Source organism: Struthio camelus, chromosome 15, assembly GCF_040807025.1.
Source record: "Struthio camelus isolate bStrCam1 chromosome 15, bStrCam1.hap1, whole genome shotgun sequence".
NCBI classification, from domain to species: Eukaryota; Metazoa; Chordata; class Aves; order Struthioniformes; family Struthionidae; genus Struthio; species Struthio camelus.
In genome coordinates, this window is record NC_090956.1 from 20,222,570 (window position 1) to 20,245,819 (window position 23,250).

Genomic DNA, 23,250 nt, shown 5'->3' on the forward strand with positions numbered 1-23,250 from the left:
CGCAGAGCGTGGGGACCCGCGGGCTCCGGCGCGGCCGCGCTGGGTGCAGAGGAGAGCAGGGCGGCAGGCCCCTCGAGCCATGTCCCGCGTGCTCTGTGCCATGTCCCCTGTGCCATGTCCTGTGTGCTCCGCGCCGTGTCCCCTGCTGCACGTCCCATGTCCCCTGTGCCATGTCCTGTGTGCTCCGCGCCGTGTCCCCTGCTGCACGTCCCATGTCCCCTGTGCCATGTCCTGTGTGCTCCGCGCCGTGTCCCCTGCTGCACGTCCCATGTCCCCTGTGCCATGTCCTGTGTGCTCCGCGCCGTGTCCCCTGCTGCGTGTCCCATGTCCCCTGTGCCATGTCCTGTGTGCTCCGCGCCGTGTCCCCTGCTGCGTGTCCCATGTCCCCTGTGCCATGTCCTGTGTGCTCCGCGCCGTGTCCCCTGCTGCGTGTCCCATGTCCCCTGTGCCATGTCCTGTGTGCTCCGCGCCGTGTCCCCTGCTGCGTGTCCCATGTCCCCTGTGCCATGTCCTGTGTGCTCCGCGCCGTGTCCCCTGCTGCGTGTCCCATGTCCCCTGTGCCATGTCCTGTGTGCTCTGCGCCATGTCCCCTGTTCCACATCCCATGTCCCCTGTGCCATGTCCTGTGTGCTCCGCGCCGTGTCCCCTGTTGCATGTCCCCCGTGCCATATCCTGTGTCCGCTGTGCCATGACCCCTGCGCACGTCCAGTGTGCCTCGTGCCATGCGCCGTGCCCCGTGTGCGTGTGCCCTGCTGACCTGGCGGGGGCTCCGTGCCGGAGGAGGGTGGGCACCGCAGCCCCGGCCCCAGTGCGGGGGGACGGAGGGTGGCCGCCCCTGCTTGGGTGGCGCCTGGGGAGCGGGTCACCCCGCGGCAGCTGTGGGCCCCCAACCGCTCATCCCCCTCTCTGCAGCGGCTCGGTCCGGGCAGCGTTAGCCGTCCCCACTTCTCCCCCAACACCTTTCCTGTGCTTCTTTGCACGGCCACATCCTTCATCTCTGTCTCATGTTTTCCATGCAGGTTTGGACAAAGAATGAGTTGGCTGGGTTTTAAATACCGTATTAATCACCTCGCAAAGCTGTCGTAGGTTGCGAGCGGTGTAATTACCTCCCCCTCACCTTTGCAGACAAGGTACAGAATAACCTATCTGTGAATTAACTATGATGCTGAAACATTTCAAAACTGTATTACTACTCCCTATCCTGAAAGCGTGACTGATTCTACTTCTTTCACTCACTATACTCAAGCAAAAAGAACATTATTTCTGGATTTTGGGTATTTATTAATAGTTTGAGGTACCTTTTTTTCTGCTGCTGCAAGTCCTGCTGATCTTGTGATGTCCTTATATGTATCACACCTCTTAATTAATTCAGGGCCATCCACTTTTTTCATTGTTGCCACTTCCATGGGTGCCTCCACCTTGTCAAACCTTATAGGGAAGGTGAGAATAGAAATGAAATACTTTGCAAATTCCCTGACTTCTGGTTGAACAGAAAATCCCCCTTTGCCCTTAGCTCCCTGGGGCCTATAATAGACAATTCAGTAACTCCAGTGGCAGTGGAGTTACTGGGAGTTTACACATGGGAGTTTGTTTGGGATTAGTTTAAGGACAAATTAGCTCAGTGGAGAAAATGGGCTTTTGCAACAGGCTCTATCATAATATCTTCGTTTTAGGATTTTGCGTGTGACCTGGAACAGGAACCGCTTGAGGTGCCTACAGTCAGCAGCAGGAGGGAGAGGAGTGCAGGGCTGCAGCAGAGCCACGCTGCCCAGGTGACTCCATCTCGCACCCTCAATGGCAGCCCGCGCAGGGGGCCGCAGGTCTGGCCATACCCGCCACCATCTCCTCTGCCACTTTTCCTGGAGTGCTGCACCCTGGGATGTGTAGTTCCTTAGCATGGTATTGTAATGATTGCTGTGGTGGTGATTATTGTTATTAATGAGATTTTCCAGCAGCTCCAATTAACAGCAGGAAGCCTTTCACTAGCGCTAGTGCTATAGGTGGAGACAATCCCTGCCCTGAAGGTCTTGAGTAATCGGTTGTTGGAATTATTCGGAAGCCAGCGGCATCAGCCTTGAGTGTGTCGGCAGAGTTTGTGCACCGTAGCCAAGCATCAGCTGGGAGAGGGAGACGGGAGGCAGGGGAAGCAGTGGTAGCTGCTGCACTGGGGCCTCATCCTCCTCTTTGCATCAAGGTCTGTGGCCAGCCAAGCTCAACCACTCCTTGGGGTTTGGCTGGGTCCACTGCTGACAGTCTCTAATACAAAGTGGGGTGTCCCTCTGAAAGCTGAAGCGAGGGGATCTCTGTGGGACACCCACAGCAGATAGGTGGTCAGGGCAGGGGAGCAGAACAAGCCTCCATACCAAGGCAGAGACAGGAGGACAGTGATACAGTGATGTAGTTTCTGTGGCTGGCTTTGTGCCAAACTCCATTTCCCAGCTGTCTGACGGACAGGGATTTATCAATAAAATGAGCTCTCCCCAGTGGCAGGAGCTGGCTGTCATTGCTTATTGATCTCCCACAGGACTTGCAGGGGCTGGTTGCAGAGGGCACACTGGAAAGAAAGGAAAGTAGTGACTTATGGTATCACCCAACATAGGTTTTCCAGCCCAAGGGCAGGCTAGATGAAGAATGAGGCAGCCGAGGGTACACCATGGGGCATACCCTCAGCGGAGCAAAAGACAGGGTGTCTACCATGTCAAGAAGGACAGCAGTTGTGAAGAAGGGAAAGCAGATTGGTGAAGACCTCTTCAATGTCAATAGGGAGCCAGCAGAGGGGTTCAAAGGTCTGAAGGTAGCTGTGGACTGGGGTGGCATTGGTGACAGGGTGTATTTTAGGATGCTCTTTTACCTGTGACTCAGGGGCATCTGTTGCCACTGAGATCTCTCCATGCTGCTTTCAGGTCATCGGCAGCCCCTGCTGCTGTCAAGAGCCGAACGGGAGAGCAAGTAGTGGGGGGGGCCCTGACGAAGACTGCCTACTCAGCGTTGCTGCCCTCTGAAGTTGGGCATCAATAATGTAAAAATGTTGCCAAAAAAAAGCTGGACTGAAAAGGAGATGCAAGAAGAAGGTGAAGAGCGGAGGACTATGCCAGCTCCTGAGGAACGAGCCGTGGGAGCAGCTCTCACCACGTCTGATCGATAGGGTGTCCGGCAGCTGCCTGACACAACAAACCTGGTTATCCCGTATGCCGTAATGTTGCCTTTTCTTTTTCCCACTCAGCAGTCAAATTGCACTGCCTTTGCCGTCAGCCCTAAGCCATTCCCGGTGAGCTTTGTCCTTGGGTCAAGCTCCCCTGAGCGCTCGCAGGCCAGGGGCTGGCACCACTCCTGCTCGCTCCCTCGCTGCTGTCCTGCGCTGGGCTGTGGGCTGGCTGGCGGCTGCCTGTAAAGCAACTGGCACCGTCTCAGCACGGTCACTCCTATCGCGCCCGGCAAATGGTGATAATCGGCAAAGACAGACCCTCCTTACAGCAGCGAACTCATGAGTTGCAACAACAGTGTTTCAGGGACGTTTGTCTTCAAAACAGCAGCGCAGGCTGGGTGCAGGTCTCTGCTATGGCTCCGCAGGGACTCTCAAAGGCCATGCTCCCAGAGGCTCCTGTGGGACTTTGTCTGTATCCTGGTGCCTGTTCCTGTCTTATGGGCAAGCCTATGCACGCATGCGAGCCTGGGCTTTGGTCACCTTCTCCCCTTGGCAGGAGTCTCATCCGGCCACAGATGGAGCTGCCATCTCCTGCAGGGTGTGTGTGGAGGTCCCGGCACACAATAAGGGCGTGAGTGTGTTCCCAGAGCAAGGGGACGTGTGGTTTTGGATGGGCACGATCCCCTCCTGGTCAGGAGCAGCCTGTGGTGGATGGCTTGCCTGTCCCAGCTTGGCTACTGCGGTGTGTACTGGGCCTAGAGCTGCAGCCATGCCCAAAACAGCTGGAGATCAGGGGCAGAAATGGGATGCAGAGAGAAATGGGGTCAGAAAGCTCCTTCCATACCAGTTCAAACCAGTGCTTGGGCTGGCATTAAATAAAGTTGGTATATCAAATTACAACCAGGAGATGTCCAAAATACTTTTGCTCATCTCCCAGGGTTGCAAGGAAGGAACGAGAGGGTCCTCTGGAAGTGGGATGTTTCTCTAGGCTGGAGTTTCTCTGCTTCAGTTCTCAAATGGTGACACACAAGCAGCCTCCAGCTGGCTCGGGAGCCTCCAGGTGTGACCTCCACATGTTGCAGTGAGGGGTGAACTGCTTCTCCAGGAGCCTTTGCTTCACTCCCCATCTTGTTCCTTTTTTGAGAAGTCTGTTCAGAGAGGTGAGGATGCCCAGCAACCTCCCTGTCCCCTGCGTTATTCCTCAGTCATGGCTTAAATCCAAAGGGGCATAAGCACGGGCCTGAAGTTAAGCAGGTGCTCAGCAGCCAGGCTGGTGTGATCTCAGTCCCCCTCCGCGTCACTAGGAAGCACTGACTGCACCAGAGCGGCAACTCTGAGGCCCCAGATTCAGTGAAATTCAGTGAAATCCCAGTCCACGGTCACATTCCTGGCTACGTCACACTTTCCGGCCGAATTTCAGCTCCTCAGCACATCTCCTGTGTGAGCTACTCTTAAAAGTAACAATCCAGTACTCTGTTGCCTTTTCTTCCCCTCTTCTTGCTCTCTTCATATGGGGGCTCAGTTTATCTCTCTGGATTTCATTTCTCTAGCGCTAAAGGTCTAATCATTTGTTGCTGTTGTTGCCAGAATGTGTTGATTCATCAAAAGGACCTTTTTAATGCTTTTGACAATACTTTTTTTACAAAATATTTCAACCCACGTTTTCTTTAGTGCCCTGTAGAAATTTAAACTTTGATATTTAAATTTAATCTTTTTCTGTAAAGCAATTAAACTAATGATACTAAATCACTGAAATGTAGCTGAAATGCAAATGCAAGGTTTTTGTGATGATCACATGAATTCACAACATTTTTATAGATACAAGCTGCCTTTTTCCTTGGAATTTTTTGTTTATGAAACTTTTTGTGATTCTGACTGTTCAGATCAGGAAAAGAAAACCTGAAAGCCTTAACAAGATCTGGAAATGATTTGCCAGTTAATGCAATAATACAAATAGCTTCTCTCGTTACATTCCTCTCCTCTTTGTTGGAGTGAGATCTGTGGATTGTAAGTCCCTTGGCACACATCGTTTTGCTTGGTACTGTGCTAGGTGGCAAAGGGGCTTTGACCTCAGTAATAAATCTAAGCAAGGGGTGAACTATTTTTGCTTCCACTTTCCTCAAAGCTTCAATCGCAGGCAGTGGCAGACCTGGATAATTTCTGCCTGAGTGGCAGCACCTTACACAAAGCGAGAACTACAAAGGGCATCCTTACCCAGGGCAGTCGCTGGTGCTGTCCCAGGGATGCAATGCTGAGGCTGGCGGGGGGAAGGTCCGACCTGTTCTCTAGCTACAGTAGCTCCTGTTCAAATTCCTAAGTCCAGTTTAGACAAAGAGCCCAGGTTGCTGGAGACCTGTCCCTGCACAGATAATGACATTTTGGGGAGGTTCATTAAACAGTCCAAAGGCGTGAGAGCGTGGGGTAGGAAAGAGTGAGGAAGGATGTGCTGAGAGACCTGGGAGATGGGAAGCACAGTGGTTTTCCTCTTTTAGGGCTTACCGGTTTGGCTTTCTGCACTTTGATTAGGTCTCTGCATCTGGAGAGCCTGATGTTGGGATGCAGGGCTTGGAGAACAGCGGGAGACAGCAGCTAAGGGACAGTATGACTGGTCAGGAGTGGGGAGATGCAGTCCCACCGCTCTGCTGCTGCTGGCCCATGTGAACCAAGGTGTGGCTCTTGTGCCCTCTTATCCTCTCTCACCCTTTGCCCATCTGGTCCCTTCAGGCAACGATGGGTTTGAGGCCAGGCTGCAAGGAAGACCTGCTCTTTCTGGGGCCTTCCTGGGCTACAGGAACGTGGGTGAATGAGTTGCAGGAGGTGGGCCAGGGTCTTGTGCCACAGGACCAAGACAGCCCCTCTCACAATAGCCCTTGTGTAGGGCAGGTCTCACCTAGAAAGACAAACCCACTTTTTGGACATCTTTCCCCTCCATTCTTCTGGCACCTTTCTTCACCAAGGAAGCCTTGCTGTCCTTTCAACTGCAAAGGTGCAGGTTTGGTGGGGAGAAGAGCCATGTGGGGTGACGGGCCCCAAGGCCATGCCAGAAGGAGCAGGGCTGCCCCAGGGCAGGATGCGCCACTTCTACCCTGGCTAATCGAGTTTTCTCCCAAAGCCTGCTGTGGTGGCCACAGGTCAGACTGGTTCCTCTGCATCTGCTTCACGCTCCCTGCAAACATGCCCGGGTGGGAGGCAATGCACCGAAGAGCCCCATTGTGCAGGGAGCTGGGCTTGTGGGTGCACAAGCAGGAGCAAAGCTACTGCCCCTCTCTGCAGCTCGGCTCTGAACCGCTCCAACACTAGGAAAGGTGTTGGCTGGCTTTGAGCTGGAGATACCCATAGACCAAAGGCCTGCTCCTTCGGTAATGTGAGAGGGCAAGGAGACAGCACACAAAACCTGTCATCATCTGAGCAGCAGAAATGCTGGCTCTGGGTTCCCTCCGGGGATGTGGGGAGGAGCCGTGAGGATTCTCCCATGTCTGAGAAGGCTGGAGCTCACTGCTGCAGCTCTTGGTTGCGCACAGGAGCCTTTCTGTAAAACTTGCACAACTTGAATGTTTTGTGGCTACTACTTCTCTGCCAGACATGGCTGAAGACAGCAGTTGGGTTCTGAAGCTCTGCGGGGGACTGACAGCCCCGAGGCAACCACAACCCCCTGGGCTTTGGTTCCTGCCAGCTGGGAAAGAAGTTCAGGGTCTTGCTGCTGGGTCTGGGCCTGAAGGCCTTCTTCTGTCCTGCGGTGGTACAAGATCCCAGAGTGCCCACTGCGGGACTGTGCTGGGCCAGAGCGGGTAAGGGAAAGGCCATGCTCTCCCCTTTGCCGGTGCCTCCTGTGCTGTGGGCATCTCTGCGAGGAGCAGGCCTGAGGCTGGCTGTCTCCCAGGCCAACTGTGAGCAGGATCCTGGAAGAGGAGCAGGGAGCAGGCTGAGGCAAGAGTCCCGTGCAGGGTGACACACCAGCACCGCCTCCCTGAACCCTGCACAACAGCTTTCGCAATCCCCCAAATGCCGGTTCCTCTTTGTCCCTTTCTCAGGGAGGGGGGATGTCTCCTGCAGCAGCTGGCTGGCCTGGCAGCAAAAGGAAGCAGCTACTGAGATTGCTCCTTTTCAGGGACTCTCCAGGGTATTCAGAAACAGGCAGACAATTAAGAATAAAATACCTCAAACCCTGCCTGAGCAGGGGGAATCGTGAGCAGCATCCACCTTGAGTCTTTCAGACAGCAGAGAGACGAGTTCGGCAGCCAGTGAAGCCAGACCATCCCTGGGGGAAGTCCAGGCTCAATCACTGCAGGAGCACCCCTGCACGAGGTCTTTTGGAGAAGACCAGGCCTACGTGATGGTTGTATGAAGTGGCTCCAGCTGCAAACGCCTGCCTGATGTTTGCCACAACAACATGCACCCTTTGAAGCTTGGCTCCAGGAGAGCACTGCACGTCCCGACTGGCAAGCGGGCCGAGGGCAGGGTGGACGCTGCTCTCTCTGTGTTTTCATGACTGGGGTTAGGCCTGCTGTGGGGCTGTGGAAGTGCCCGTGCTCGGGCCAGGGCAGCTGGCTGAGCGGAGGGCACAGGGCAGAGGTGATATGCGTGGGCTGCTCAGCTGCAGCTGCTCTGGGGCTGCTCTCAGCCTGGAGGTGCTCAAAGGCAGCGCAGCTCCTGCCAAGGGAGGGGAGCCCAACGCTGCTGCTGTGGCTAGCCCAGGCACAGGCAGAGTGCGGGGAGCCGCTGGGTGCCTGCGGCAACCTGCCTGCGTGGGCGCCATGGCTGTCACCATCCTTGACGTGGAGCCGCACCATTTGGGCTGCGTTTGCCCTCCACTTTGGGGTGATGCATTTTGGACACGCCAATACTTCTGGCCTCCTGCAGTTTCTCCTCAGCCTTTGCAGATGTGGGAACACAGCGATGAGCTTCCGCAGGCGTGTGGCTAAGCTCAGCTCCAGCTACCAGGCATGGCAAACCTTCAGGACAGTGCTCCACCAAAATCTCTGCAGCAGCAGGGCTGCAGGGGCTGAGCCTACCCTTGTCCCCTCACCCAGCATGGATCACGGGGGCAAGCGCTCGTCCTGCCCTGCAGCCCTTGTCCCCATGGCTGCCGGAGCTTGTCAGGTGGAGAAGAAGTGGTTAAGTTTAGGGCTGGTGTGGTTGCCTTTATACATCCTAGTGCAAACACGGTCCTCTGTTTTGTGTATACACGTGGGCCTGGGTGCTGGAATGGGAGTGCCTGCCACCTTCCCTCCTGCCTGGCTGTCCCCGCGTTACAGCAGCCCCGTTCTCCTCTGCTCACCCCACACGGAGGGACTTACTGGGACTAATGTGTGGACACCCATGGCTGATGGAGGGCCAAGTGCAGGGCATTCTGCCGGGAATGCTCCTGCCCATTGAGCCACACCGGTTCCCCCAGCTGCAGTCATGATGGGTTAGAGCTGGAGAGGACATGAAAAGGCACAAAACCTACATGGGACAGAGGAGTGGATGAGCTCTTCAATGGTGTTAATACTGCTCATAGCCTCATCTGGCTCCTGGTCATGTCTGCAGCAGCTGGGTGGGTACCGGCAGGTGGGTAGTGCCTGGGTGCCAGGAGAGCTGGAGAGGCGCTGAAGACTGATCTAACATTAGTAAGTCCTTCTGTGCTACTGCTGTTTAAAAACATGGGATTTCCATCATCACCAGTGCTCTGCTGGTGCGGACTGTGGACTCTTTTCTTAAGCTGTGCAGCCACATGAGTGACGGGCTGCCCCAGCACCGCTCTGCCTGGGTCTCTCTTGTCCTGCACCTTTTATCCAAGGTCAGCTTTGCCTGTGGGCTCTGAGCCCTGTCCCACATCCGCTGTGGGACCCTGCTGGCTGCTGTGGCTCGGAGGTCTCCAGGCCGTGGCTGGTGGCTGTCCTGTGTGCTGCCGAGTGGGCATCACGCGAGGCAGTTGCGCGAGAGTCGAGGTGTGAGTTGTCTCTGCTTTACAGGCAAGGGCGATGGCGAGAATGCTTTTTTGCTCGGAGAAGACAAGAAGAAAAGAGGGAACAAAATTCAATGCAAAAACGTGAGACAGAGCTAAACACCTAGAGGTAGAGCAACCCAAATTACTGTTCCCACAGCAACTCGCATTTGCCCTCTCTGCACCTTGAGGCTTGCCAGACTGTCACCAAACATGCGCAAGATAAACAGCGCTATCTTTGTCCTGGAGATTGTAATTTTTGATCTCCAGTTCTGTTTTATAATTTTGGGCTGTATTAGCCCTGCTTTATGTGTGTGCGTGTTTGCGTATTGTTGTACTAAAAGGACTGGGGAGGGTAAGCGGGATGGCAAGCACAGCCTCCTCAGCGTGCAGCCATGAGCATCACGTCACCGTGCTGAACGGCTCTTTTGAGGAACATGAAAAGCTCTTCACCACTGCAGTGGATTTGCGGATGCCTGGATCCGTGCAGCTGAGGCCAGAGCAGAAATCGCTGCTCGTTTCGCTGGCTGCACACCCAGCGCAGGAAGAAGCATGCCTGCCGGTGAAGCACAGGCATGACACGGACGATGGGGGGATTAATGCCGTGCAGATTTTGTGAATGGTGTCCTTAGCTAGCAAATCAGACCGCTTTAGGAACTGGCTTACAATATCCCAAAGAGAAAGAAGCGTGCAGAGTCCTTTCCAGCTCAGATTACTGGCACCCTTCAAAGGGAGGGCTGAGCAAAGCTCAGGCGCTTCCACCCAGCACCAGGAGGGTGGATAGTCACTCGGCCCTGCTGGGACACCCCTTTCCTTCCCTTCCTTTCCCCGCTGCTTGCGTGGAAGTACAGAATTTTGCACATGCTCCTTGGCTCACTGCTGCCCTCAAAATGCAATCATGCAAAAGGGCGATTTTAGGTTACCAGTTCTTTCAGGGGGCTGGTTTTGAGTGGTCCTGCAGCAGCCACTGAGAGATGCCTTTCTCCCCTACCCCGGACCCTTCTGTGTGTCTGCGTGTCAACCCTTCTGCGGACAAAACGTGCGGGCGAGTGATTTGGCACGGGGCTGCATCTCTGCCCTGACCCCTCCTGGCTTTAGGCAGGTCCTTTTGGGGAAATGCACAGTGTGAAACGCAGGGGCAAAATGCCAAGGTGATAAACCCCGGCACAAAGGGTTGGCAGCGCGGGGTGGGATTCGGGACAGCCCCGTGCAGCGCTGCTGGGCTAGCACAGGTAGATGGCCGCAGGCTGGGGCCGGGCCCCCACTTCCGCACCCTTCCCCAGGCAGGGGTGGCGATGCTTGGCTGCTTGTTGCTAAGACTTCATAGCTCGGATGCTAAACCGCAACCTTAGGGCAGCGCTTAGGCCAAATCAGCTGTGATGTCACTGGCGTCTGTACCTGTAGCAAACTTGCTTATAAACAGCGCAGGCAGCTTCTGTCTCCTCCATGTCCCACTGACACAAAAGGCAGGCTGGAAGGGGTCTGGGAAGCCAACTGAGTTCATCCGTCACCTCCTGTGCGGTTAGCGTGGCCCGGTAAGGAGGCACTGGCGCTGGCTGCAGGTCTGGGTGACGCTCTGAAACCGGATACTCTGGCAGTTACCCAGTGCTTCTTAGGCAACAGGTAATTTTGGTGTTAATATGTTAAAAAAATGCTCTGTACCTCCCAAGACTCCCTAGTGACTCTCCTCTGAGCGGGACTCACAGCTCAGGTCACAACAGCCCCAGGCAGGCTCTCGGCAGGGCTGGGGAAGAGGGTCCGCAGGGGCCAGCAGAACCAAGCCAGCACCAGCAGCACGGGGGTAGCTGGGATGGGAGGCGACCAAGGAAAGCCCCAGTGATGTCAGGGCGCATCACCCTGCGCTGCGCAGTGAACGGTCGCCAAAAATAGTGCAAACCCGGCCAGAGCGTTTCCTCATTTGGTGCCTCCTGTGGCATCTCACCAAAATCACATGGCTGGAGTCACGGGGCTCAGAGGAGACGGTGGTTCCTCTGGCCTCTTCATAAGGACCTGCTTTTGAAGGTTAATCGTCTGACTTTTCCGTATTCCTCGTGTCTCTGGAATGATATCCTCTTCTGAAAATGGGGAGGTCAGGATCTTGGGCTATTTGTAAATAGTTAACTCCTTTTCATCTGGGACAGTACTCTGTGCTAAGCTTCTTGATGCAGAAAAATTGGTGGCCTTAACCTAATCTAATGTAACCTAACCTAACCTAACCTGATATAATCCTACCCCTTTTGCTTCTCTGTCCGGTACTTTTCTGCCCTATGAAGAAACCTCTGCTCTCTTACCTATTCCATTTCATGCTTTTGCTTTGCTGCCCAGGGATGAACGCAACCAGGAAATTATCATTGTTTCTGCAGTTTCTTTAGTTCCTGGGGATGGGGTGGAGAAAACCTACTTTTCACAATCCTTCTGATATGCCCCATCTGCTGCGGGCTGCGCTCACTGCCTGCCCCTCCGCCACGTGCCCAGCGAGACAGGGCTGCGGTGGAGCACATGCAGCCTCTGCTATGTGTGAACCTTCTCAGGGAGCTGAACCCCTCAGCTGCACAGAGGCTCCAGAGGCAGCGTTAGCTGGGCTCCCTGGACGAGGAGGCTGGCTGATGGTCGCCAGAAAGAGTCGCTGTCTCTGGGAGACGTCTGGCTGGCTGCGTAGGGGTATTTGTGGAGCAGGGTTGACATTCACAATTTACATGAAGCAAAGGGACCTGACTGAGCTCATGCAGCAGGTTGGTGGCAGAGGTGAGATATAACCCAAATGCCTCTGAGTCACTGGCAAACGCCTGCACCTTCCCCATCTCTCCTCCCACCAGCCAGGCATTTGCTTGTCCTAAGCACCGGCCGGCTAGCAGCTTCGATGGCGAGGGTTTTCATGAACACAACGGCACGGACAAAAAGGAAGCTCCTTAATTTCCACTTCTAAGGAATGGTGGTTTCACTTGAGTCATTTTAGCCATTTCTCTCTGTCGGAGTTGTGTTTTGTCCGGCCTCCACGCCAGCTCCCCATCCTTGCCGGCCCACCAGCCCCTGTACCTGCTTGGGTTTGTGGCCCTGCAAGGGCCCTCTGTGGTATTTATTGCCTTGATCAAATGCAACAGGAGGGACATGGCGGGGATTCAGCAGCATCTTGGCACGCTAGAGACACGAGGTGGGTTCAGACAGGCCACGGGCATGACATGAGCCTGTGAGCGGGGGCAATTCTGCAGTTTACAGTGACAACAGCCCCAGGCACATTACCTCCGGTCTGGGAGGCTCACGGGCTCCCTATGCCTGGCAATAACTCGTGCTGCGTCACGGCCGGCAGCGCTTATCCTTGAGCTTCCCTCCTACAGGGACTGTAATGAAATGTAGTCTCTTCCCAGTGCAGTTTAACTATTAGCTGCCACAGAGAAGCTGGCTGGTCCGGGAGACTAACCCAGTGTGCACGGTTCCTCCTGCTGCTTTCCCCACGCGCCCAGCCTCAGGCAAGCAGGATGGGTGCTCTGCAGCCATGCACACTGCTGCCAGGCTGTGCTCGGGGGTGTTGCCCCCACCCCACTTTGACTAGCAGGGGCTGCTCCTGCTTGTCTTGTCTGTGGAAGGGGTCAGAGGCTCATTCAGGAATTTCTCTACATAAATGCTATGCTATTGCAGGGACCTTTTGGAGATGTTTGTGGTCTTTCCACTTTTCTCCTGGGGTACATTGGGGGGGGGGTGTAGGTGATTTACTAGCTGTCGGATGTGTACCTTGGCTGTTGGTGAGCAGGAGATGCTCTGGGGATGTTTGTGGAGTAACAGTGTGGAGCAGCATCGTCTGTGCCCTTGCGGGTGGGTCACTGGGAGTGAGATGATGTCCAGGCATGGCTGAGTGCTGTGCCACTAGCTCTTTTTTACCTGCTTTTCCTCAGTGAATTACCTGTGTCTGAACTGCAGCACTCTCAGCCAGCATTGGAGATCAGCTAGGACATTCCACGAGGAATTTCTGCACATGGTTTGAAAATAGCACATATTTGCTCTGGGTTACCATAGTTACTTGTGGAAAGTGTGTGGCACTGCTTATGTTGCTTGGTTGGGCAATCTTTGTTTCGATCCAATGCAGCACAAACAACTAATCTTTACCATCAAATGGACACATCAAAATGGCATGAATTTCTTGGGGTTTGGGTAATTTTCCCATGGGATTACAGGAATTTCACCATTGTTTTGGTGGTCTCCCAGCAGTCCTTTTTGAATTTCCAGCAATCTCTCCTTTAAAGTGGTGGGTACAGCCGTTGAGCGACAGCAGATTTTGGGGCCTTGTTACACAGCTTTGAATTGCTAGAGAAACCTGTGGTATGATTTTACCAAAGCCATACCTTCATTTGCTCTCCTCAGATGTCTGCTGCTGCAAGCCCTTGTGTTTGTGCGTCATGCTTATTTGACACTTGCAGTGTCTATGGCGTTAGTCCTGCACCCTCCTCTGTGCAGCTCTGTCTGGCGCTGCTCTCAGCGCCCACCCCTGCCGTGCCTCTGCACCAGTCCATGCTTCTTCTCCTTCACCACCAAGTCAAGCCTCAGGTCTGGAGCATTTTCCTACCATCCAGGCTGCTGGGCCAACAAACTCCGTTACAGAAGGGTCTGGATGGGAGATCACTGCTGCCAGGAGGCTTTGTATGCCAAAGGAGTGGTGTCAGATTGTTCCCATGCTGCCAGCACCTGCCTTCAGGATGTCCTTTTAGATGAAGACAAAGCTATCTGAACACAAAGCTACCAGAGACCTGGTAGCTTGACCTTACTGACTGCTTGGTTAGCGCATCATCATCGTTAGGGTCAGGAAATATGGTAAGTTCAACAGCTCCCAGTAGAGTGGGTCAGACCCCTAGCATTCCCAGGAGAGAGGTGGGCAAATGGGGAGGCCAGAGCTGTTGGCTCCCTTAAGCATATCCGTGCTGACAGGCCGAGGAGAGATACTTTTGAAGAAACTAATCTTGGTAAGAAGAGAATCCAAATTGCTTGCCTCCCGTGGGCTGGAAGCCCACAGATACAGCTCTTTAATTAACGATAACCAACAATTCAATGTGTAAAGCCTTGTACCCATATATCAGCGCAAGGAATAGTTATCTCCTTGCAGTAGATCTTGTCCTTGATCCCCTCATCTGGTAGAAGCAAGCTCCTGGCAAATCTAGCGGGAGGGATGCTCAGTGGTTTTAAACTGTGTGTAGGACTGTGCTCCCCTGCAGAGAAACCCAGAGCAGCATAAGCTCCAAATGTAGGTTTGGTCTGACAACAGAGCTTACATGGCAGTAACTGCAGAATTTTCATGCCAAAAGCTTGCAAGGAGCAGGTGGTATTTGTTAACTTTCCCCCGCAGTCACTGCAGGCTGCGTCCTCACACGGGAGAGCCCAGGAGCAAGCCCAGGTAAGCAGAGGTGGGAAGTGCCTGGGATTTATGTGCCTGCAGATATTTGCCTTCCCATCTGGGAGGCGGTGCCCCTGGATCTCCCTCAGGACACAGCCCAGGGGGCAGTAAATGCTATGGGCAGGTGAGGAGTGCCTCAAGGACAGGACAAGTGGAAGATGCCATGACAGGTGATGCAAAGCCCAAGACACTCTGCTATTTCTGCAGCTCCCGGGTACCTTCTTTTTGGGGGTGGAGATTCTGTTGGTGGATGCTGACTGCTGAGAACGGGGACACACTATGGTCACATGGTGCCAGTGAAAAGGTTTCTCATCTTTGGGTTGTTGCTCAGTGCCACCATCTGTTCTGGGGAGAAAATGTGGAATGATTTTTATGGGGAAAGGTGAGGCCAGAGGCTTTCTGCTGTGTGGACAGGGAATTTCTTTAGATCCATGTGCTGACTCTCCCCTGGTCATCTCCGGGGCTGAGTGAGAGCTGGCTGGCCTGGGAAAGGAGCTGTGCACTGGTTCGATGCTCCTGGAGCCCTTTTTGCATGTCTGTCAGGAAGCTGCTGGCCTGCCCCGAATCTGTCCATTGGCACTTGGCTGGGGATGGTGCCACGGCTTCAGCCCCCCCCTGCACGCACGAGTCCTTCACTCTGTGCTGCCAGCTCTCCCTCAGTCTGCAGAATTGGCAGGCATAGATGGGAGGAAAATAAAATCTTGGCTTGCTGGCAGAACACATCGTGTTTCTGCAGAGGTACCGGCAGCCGTTACTGTGCAGCAATGCTGCCAGAAAAAATTGCCGTCATCCTGCTTCGAGTTTTATTCAGGGCAGTAGTCTTCTCTCCTCCTCTCTCAGTTCTTCAGCTCAAATTACTGAGGTACCAATTAGCAAATTAAATCCAATCTTTCCGGCATTTCCCCTCCTATGCCTTCCACGAGGCACAGGCATTCCCATTTGGCAGTTTTGTTTGCTGGCTCTACCAGCCTCAGAGAGCAGCAAGGTGCCGGTGCTCTGGTCCCAACAGCGCTCCCAGGCTCTCCTCCGAGATGTCAGATGAGGCATCAGCTCTTCTGCCTGCTGCCCCTGTCCAGCTCTCAGGCTGTGCCGGGCCTCTCCTCCAAGCTCTTTACACATAAGGATGAGCTCCACTCCTGTCTGAGGTTGATGCTGGTGTCAGTGCCTGCAGCAGCTTGGTGGCAGCCACCTAGGAGATACTGGGGGGACCTTACAAAGCTTTCCTCTGGGGGCTTTTAAGATGTGACTCATGTGTCCAGTCTTCCTCTTGCACATACATCCTGGCAGGGTTTAATACATACATACATACATACATACATACATACACACACACATACATACATATATATATATATATATATATACACATAAATATATTTCTGTCAATGTGAAGAAATTTGCCAAAAACATGCTTAGACTGTTCCCAGCCTTTTTGGATGCATGAGACAATTTGGCCAGGTTTACCTGGTAAACGTTTTTCAGGAGCTGATTTATCCGTGCCGGTAGTGCCACTGATCTCCCTCTTGCCTGGTGACTCTCTGCCAAAAGTGTTCACTCACGGCAGAGGCGACCAAGACTCGTTTTTTTCCCTCACAGGCAGCAGCCAAGCGCCCCTCTGGAGATGCCCAGGCTGTCGCCTTGGTGCCTTTTGCACTTCCGCCAAGGCTTGAGGCTGTTGTACAGAGCGGGAGAGCTGCAGTGGGAAACTTGGAGGCTGCTACATCACTGCATGATCAACAGCACTGGGGTTTGGCTACTCTTTTAGGAATGAAGTCTTTACCCTGGACCAGACAGAAGGTGGATGCGAATGTACATTTACCAGCTGTGAGTGCACAATGTGTTGGGCTAGAGGCTTTTAGGGCACCACGCTCCTGCCTCCTGCCGTCTGAGACGCATGAGCCTCCATTGAACTAGCAAGGGGGCATGACTGTCCTGCATATCTCATGGGAGGGCCTGATTCCCCTCTGGCGATAGCTGGCAGCACGCCCAGACTGCCTGCTTCCCAGGGAGTGCCCTAACTGCTGGGCTGTTGTATAAAAGACCAGGCCACCAGCCTCTCCAGCAGCTCTCCCAGCAGCGTCCTCGTACCCGAAACAAAATGCTTTGGGTCAGCCAAAGGAAACAACATCTGGTGGTCACTTTGTTTAGCGAAGAAAAACTGAAACAGAGACGAACGTATTTTCCCTTTCACACCATTATTTCCTTTTTCCAGTTTGCTGGTGAACAGCTATTTGCTCAGCCCAGGCTGGTTCTCAGAGCCACATCCGTGGAGGGAAGGCACTGAGGACCAGCCGTGCTGATGAGCCACGCAAGGGAGGGTTCACTCCAGCTAATTCCAGACCTTATGGCTTTTTTGACAACACTTCCTGGGTCTGGTGGGGGGACACAGGATCATGTTGAAATGCACAGGAAGGAGATTTTGAAAGCTGAAAGAAGAACCGTCTTTTCCATTTTAAGAGTCAGATTTCTATTTCCTGGGTCTCAGATCTCATTTGCAGGCAGTTCTTCACCTACAAAGCCAGATGCAAAACATTATACTGATACTGAGAGGACGGTTAGTTAATCAAAGGGAAGAAGCACACATCTGCTTATCTGAGCTGCCTGGCTGCCCTCCCCAAACAGCCTTGGCCTTTGCCTGAGCTGTTTTCCCTGTGCGGTGGGAGCCCTGCACCCATGGACAGGCTGGCTCCCAGCATTAGCATCTGCAGCTTCGATCTGAGAGAAGCTGCTTGCTGACAGTTTTTCTTGCTGAAGTATTTTTGGCATGACACCTGCACAGGGACAGGCAGCCATGCAGTACTTCAGTGACTGTGTTGGGTTGCTGGAAGGCAAACGAGTGTTTTAATGTGTGTTTTCCAAACACACTGATACAAATAGAAATGCGAAAGAAAACAATATGGGGAGATGCAGTAAATTCCTGGCCGCACCAGTGGGAGTGAAGAGTTTCTGTTCCCCTTGTGCTGTGAAAAGAGTTATTGTGCAAAATGCACTTCCTGACATGCTGAATGGAGTCTCCTGTTCATGACTTCACAAGCCCCAGCTCATCATAATGCCTTCCCTAAATTTCCAGAGAGAAAGCACCTGCTTTTTCAGCCATGGTTGTACCCAGCCCCTGAAGACTACATTTTAAAAATTGACTTAAAAGCAGAAAAAAGATTTTCCCTGTCAGTTCCAGCCCCTCCACCCTAATGCAGAGGTTTGCCGGCCCACTCATCCCTGGCAAAGGCTTTGCTCTGCCCCTCTGTGCAGGCACTGGTGGGATGCCACTGTGCAGATCTCTGTCGCTTGGGAAGCCAGGCCAGCTCGCTACACACGTGCAAAGAGGAATTAGCAAACACTATCTCTGCCTGTTGAAGCTGGCGGGAAAAAGAGAGAAGGGAGAGGTCCAGGTTGGGACTGTGGTCCTTGGCAGCTTTCCTCCCAGCTGCCAGAGGCACGCTGGAGATGGGGACTCTGGACAGGTTGGCTACTGTTACCTCAAGGCTCTGTGGGCTTTGAGTGCAGAAGGGAGGCCTTGGCCAGCTTTGGGTCCAGGGCATATTCTCATCATCCAGCTCTGGGGATGGTTAGCCAGGCTGGAGATCACATTGCCCTTGTTGTGGACCACTTTTTGTCTAAGTGCAGTTTGAGCAGAGAAGAGCAGGCACCAGAGGAAGCCGGGCAGCCTGGTGAAAACACTAACTGGAAGAGCTGAACAGTTTGCTCTTGGAGGATACAGACATTGGAGGACGACATTTTTCAAATGTTTGTGCTTCCAAAACCCCCCACCTCCTCCTGTGTTAGGGTTTCCTCCTCCTATACTCATCTTCAGCCCCACTGACCATGAACCATCAGGCATCAAATACCTTCTCTGGAGGAAACTTGATTCATATCATGTCCCTTCAACAATGTTCATCAGTTTGCTCTGCTGCTTCACAGTTAGAGAAAAGACTGCAAAGAAACTTGGAAAAAATGTAGAAGGGTTCAGCGTGAAGAGTATTCTGCAGATAAGGGAATGGTTTGGTTACCCCTGGAGTAATGTTTTGTTCTTATTTTCATTATATATTTGTATTACAGGAGCAACTCAAGCCTCAGCCAAGGTCAGGGGCCAGCTGCACCAGCCACCATCCACAAGAGGAGACAGCACTGCCCTCAAGGGCTTGCTGGTGAAATACCCCAAAATACAATGTTTGGTAGGAGAAATCATGATGTGTCTGTTCAAGGGGTCCTGCAGCACAGGGGATGTGCTCATTTCACTAATGCCACTGAAGCAACTAACTGCTCTGGGCCAGGGCTGACCCCAGTGTTTCCAAAGCCCAGTCCTTTGCTACAGCCCAGTACGTTTCAGACTGGCCATCTAGCAGAATCTGGACTTCAATACTTCTGGCTCAGCAGGCATAACTCACTGTAGGGCTATGCAGAAATCTGGAATTTGGGCTCTTTGCTCAGGGAAGAAGGACATAACTACATTAACCATCTGGTTTTGAAAGAGATCCAGCTGCTATAGACAACTTCAGTGGATGTGGATGAAAATGATAAGAGCATTCACTGATGACAAAGGATCACATATGGATATTTAGCCAGAAAAGGAGAAGAGTTAGAAGGGACTTGGCGCAAATATTTGGGGCATGCACGAAAACAATCAGTTCCTCTTTTTACCATGTCTTGTCAGTACATGGCAGGTATTAAATGGCAACGTATGTGGAACAGATAATAAGAAGATGGTTGTATGCAGTAATACTGTCAGCTTTTGAAATATACTGGCCCGGTTTCAGAAAGCCAAAGGGAATGCTGTGGCTGGTCACAACAGCCACAGCATGGAAGCCCAGAGGACAACCCAGGTAATGAAACATCATGCTTTCTAACCACACTTTGTGGGTTTTATAAGAGGTTTTATAAAACTGAGGAGTTTTAGAGTGGGAATAAAATCAGCTTTGCCTCTTCTTTTGAGAGAGAAGGAAACATCATCACTTCTAATTCTCCGGGGTAAACCAGGGACCACCAGGGACAGGCCCAGGCCCCCTTGGCGGTGCGTGCAGTTTCCACAGTCTGAGCAATGTGCTCTACCCCTGGTCATGCTCAGGGCAGGTTAGAGACCTGCAGGTGCCCTTCAGCAGGTTTCTCCATCACATGAAGAAAGGCACCATCAAACAGTGGTAATATTGTTGTCATGGATAAGGAGGCTGTTAGTTACCACCCAGGAGCTGCAACACAGCAACTGCCTGAGCTTTCCTCCTCAGCCACAGTGAGAAGCTCAGCTTTTGAGTTTGAGCATGCACCCTGGTGGGGACCGCTGCTTGGCTGGGGACAGGCGGCAATGGCTGAGGGACTGGCATTTTAGACAGCTTTGCCAGGAACCTGTTCCCATGTTGAGCTCACCATCATGGCAGCCCTCCTGTCCCCTGGGTGGGAAATGTGCACTGATATTCCCTGGCATGCACCTTGGAGGAGCACCTCCAACCAACACAGGGATCTGTGAATAAATCCAAGCCCACTAACTAAGGTCAGCATGGTAAATCTCCAGAGAGCAATGTTCTGAACATCTCAAGCCAACTTTGAGTTTGATCCCTCCTCCCTCTCTCCTCCATCTCCATCTCCGGGACTCTAAATATGTTCTCCTGCCACATCCCTAGAACGCAGATGGCTCTGGGCTGACTAAATACAGAGGAGCAGGGGGAAAATGTGCACAGTCCTGGGCCTATATTAAGAGTACACTGTTTCTTCCATAAAGAGATTTTTTCCCATCAGCTGACACAGTCAGGATCACATGGGCTGGCTTGGATTCAGGAATAGCTTATTATTTAAGAATGCCTATACATACGTATTAGTAATATTTGCTGATACACAGACACCCCCTCCCCCCCCCCCACCTCCCCGAGCTATTTCTCTGTCCTAGGGCTGTAGCCATCCTTGTGGCCAAACAGCCCTCCCAATTTTCAAGTTTACTGAAAACCTGTAACACGTTAGAGAGGTCCTTTTACCTTGTAGAGCATGCAGCAGAGAAGTAGCGGGTCTCTTTGCCATCCACTCGGCAATGCTCGGTAGAAGATGCTGGTGAGAAGCTCTTTGCTAGGGCTTGGCTGGAGTGGATGGTGAAGGCAGGAAGGCAGATTGATGCTTTGCATGAAGCAGAGCTCAGGGCAGTCCTCAGTGCCTGCTGAGCCTTTTCTGAGAGATAGCACTGCTGCTGGAAGTTGGGGCACCCTCTGAGACAAGCTCCTTTGCAGATGGTAAGTAAGCTTATCAAGAATATACTGTCTAAACCCAGATGTGTGTCATCCCCTCTGCAAGGTAGCAGGACACATCTGTAATTAGGGGCAAGAGATTTTTGGCTCTGGTGAGATTTATGGACAGAACCATTTTGAGTTTGTTTCAGCAAGGAATTAGTGTGAGATAGAAATTGGTAGAGAAATTTTTTATCTTCTCTGGAGCACAGAGGTTGAGAAAGTAAAAAAGAGAGGAAACCTATAAAAGAGAGAGGAAATACAGAGTGTTGCCATGTGGATGGAACCATCTCAGTTTTCTGGTCTGTTAGCAGAGGTGGCCAGCCTGAAATGTGTAGGCAGCTCCTGCCGTGGTTTGGAGGAAAGAGGCAGGCAGAACAAAACAACCAGAGAGACGCACATGCTGAGAGATGTTTGCCATGACACCAGGCTCAACGACACCTTAGAAGTGAAAAAGGTTGCAGTGCTGCAATCTGGTGCCTCCTGCTTCCCCCATGCTTCCCTCACCAGCCATTCCCTGAGGTGTAGGGAGATAAGGACTGATCTCTGAGCAAAGCCAGAGATCTCAGTGATGCATGCAGAGAGAAATTTGCCTGAGCAGAGTAGCAGGTCGGTGCTGTGCAGTGCAAGCTTGGTGGTCATGATTTTTGGGGCACACATGGACTCACAGCTCCACTGAGTCCTTCCTGAAATACTGCATGGCAGATGCAGAGATGGCAGATGCAGAGCACAATGGAGCAGTTTATGAGTCCTCTATATTTATTTGGTTATTTGAATGTTTTGTGTCTTAATATATTGTAGCTCAACAGCAGACTGTAGGAGAAAACCAGCAGCAGTGTAGAATCTTAGTTCAAAATAAGGCCCTTCAGAGAAAACACTGGAAGCAGTTTCAGGCCAGGGGCAGAGCTGTTGCTCTGAGGACACTGATGTGACCTTTGGCTGGCTCCAGTTTTAAAGCAGGACCTCCCGGACAATCCCAGATGATGCCTAAGAGACTATAACCCTGGGCTTGGCCTGGAAGAGGAAACTGCGCAGTCCTACTTTACATTAGATAAAGAACTAAGAAGCCTACCCGCAATCACAGGAGGAACAGAGGTGCCATTTGCTTTTTCCCACAGCAGTCTGCATGATCATGCTGGGAAAGAGGCATTGCTGTGGCAGTGTTTATCAAGATCCAGGCTGTGCTCTAAAGCAGTAGGAGAACTTTGCTCTTCTCAGGGCTTCCTGCTGGACAGGGTTAGTCCTGCTTTGCCAAAAGTGGTGTGCTACTCCAGATACGCTGCTCAGAAAATCAGAATTTCCAAATTCTCCCTCTTTCCTGTGCTCACAGCATAATTTCATTCTTTGCCCTGAAGGTGGTTGTTCTTCATTACATGCCTTTTGCCAGCTCCAGCAAGCAGCTTTTAAGATTTCACATCCGCATGCTTTTGAAAAACTCAGCGAATTGGCCAGGCCTATGTTTGTAGGCTGTAGGCACATAGATGTTGGAAAGTGACAGGACCGTGTGCAGTAATCTTCCAGTCTTGCTTAACCTCTGTAAGTTCCTCTAGCTAGTAGGATGCTGATTAAACATTAAGCCCTTAAACACATCCTTTGCCTCAAAATCAGTCTAAAAGCAGGACAGGAATTGGCTAGTGTTGATGGCCCTGGGAGTGTACCCTTGTCCTGTGTACAAAGAAACACAGATCCAGCCCCTGCAAGTAAGTTCTGGCTGTGCAAGAGATGGATCACCACAGAGAGGTCATAAGACACAATTCAGGCCAAAGGTTCTTGCTTGGAACTTGTTTACACTGACTTATGTGCCAAGATCCTGCACTTCCTTTTTCTTTTGGGTTGTCCCAGACTGTCTTCTTCCCATGCAGCTCTTTAGGACAGCCCAGGAGTCAGGGCAGACTCTGGCTGGCAGTTGTTCTGGCTTGTGGCCAGGGAAAGGGCTCACATGAACACCCGTTCCCACTGGCCAAAGGAGCCGCATATCTCCCTTCCCAGGGAGATGCAGGCTGGCATCTTAGAGAGAAGTTCTAGGCTCCTGAGCTAGAGGCAGCTCCAAAAGCATCAGAGGGTTAAACACAAGTGAGGCAGTCTTTCTGGAATGAGAACTGCTCTGACTTTTCTTTGGAAACCTCTATAGGTGCCCATACTTCCCCCTCTCCTAAGGCAGTGTCAAACACACATTAAATTCATTTCCTCTGCCAGTCAGTTATTCCCCCTGCAGTTTCCACTTCTGCAATTTCAAAAATCTGTACACAGTTATGATATTGCCCTTTAGGGAAGGAAGCTGTCTCAAGAAAACCTGCACCCTCAGAAATACTGAGTTATGACTGAACAGTCTTGCAGTCCTTGAAACTAAGCTACTCCCTCCAGAATAAATAGTTCTTGAGTTCTTGTTGAGGAACTCAACGTTTTGGAGACTCTGTGGATGCTCCCCTGTCAAATTTGGGTGAAACTGTCTGTACAAGAGACTTGTACAGCAGTTTGACTGTGGAGGGGGTGAGGAAGCCTGGACTCCTGTTCCCTTGTTCTCTAGAGGAATCTTTAGATCCTGTCTGGGAAGGGAGGGTGCCTGCTGCTTGCTGAATCACCTGTGGAGATAGAG

The 23,250-nt window shown here is 52.3% G+C and overlaps 1 long non-coding RNA gene across 2 annotated transcripts; it reads left to right on the forward strand.

Moving 5' to 3' along the window:
* Positions 1 to 11: 11 nt before the first annotated feature.
* On the forward strand, positions 12 to 19,168 carry LOC138061122 (uncharacterized). 2 transcript variants are annotated; one of them, XR_011134767.1, is made up of 3 exons: positions 12 to 1,130; positions 1,674 to 11,160; positions 18,508 to 19,168. It is a non-coding gene; the product is annotated as an uncharacterized lncRNA (long non-coding RNA). The 2 variants fall into 2 exon arrangements; XR_011134768.1 differs by lacking the exon at positions 18,508 to 19,168 and adding an exon at positions 16,048 to 16,255 and having other exon boundaries at positions 1,674 to 11,093.
* The last annotated feature ends 4,082 nt before the right edge of the window (positions 19,169 to 23,250 follow it).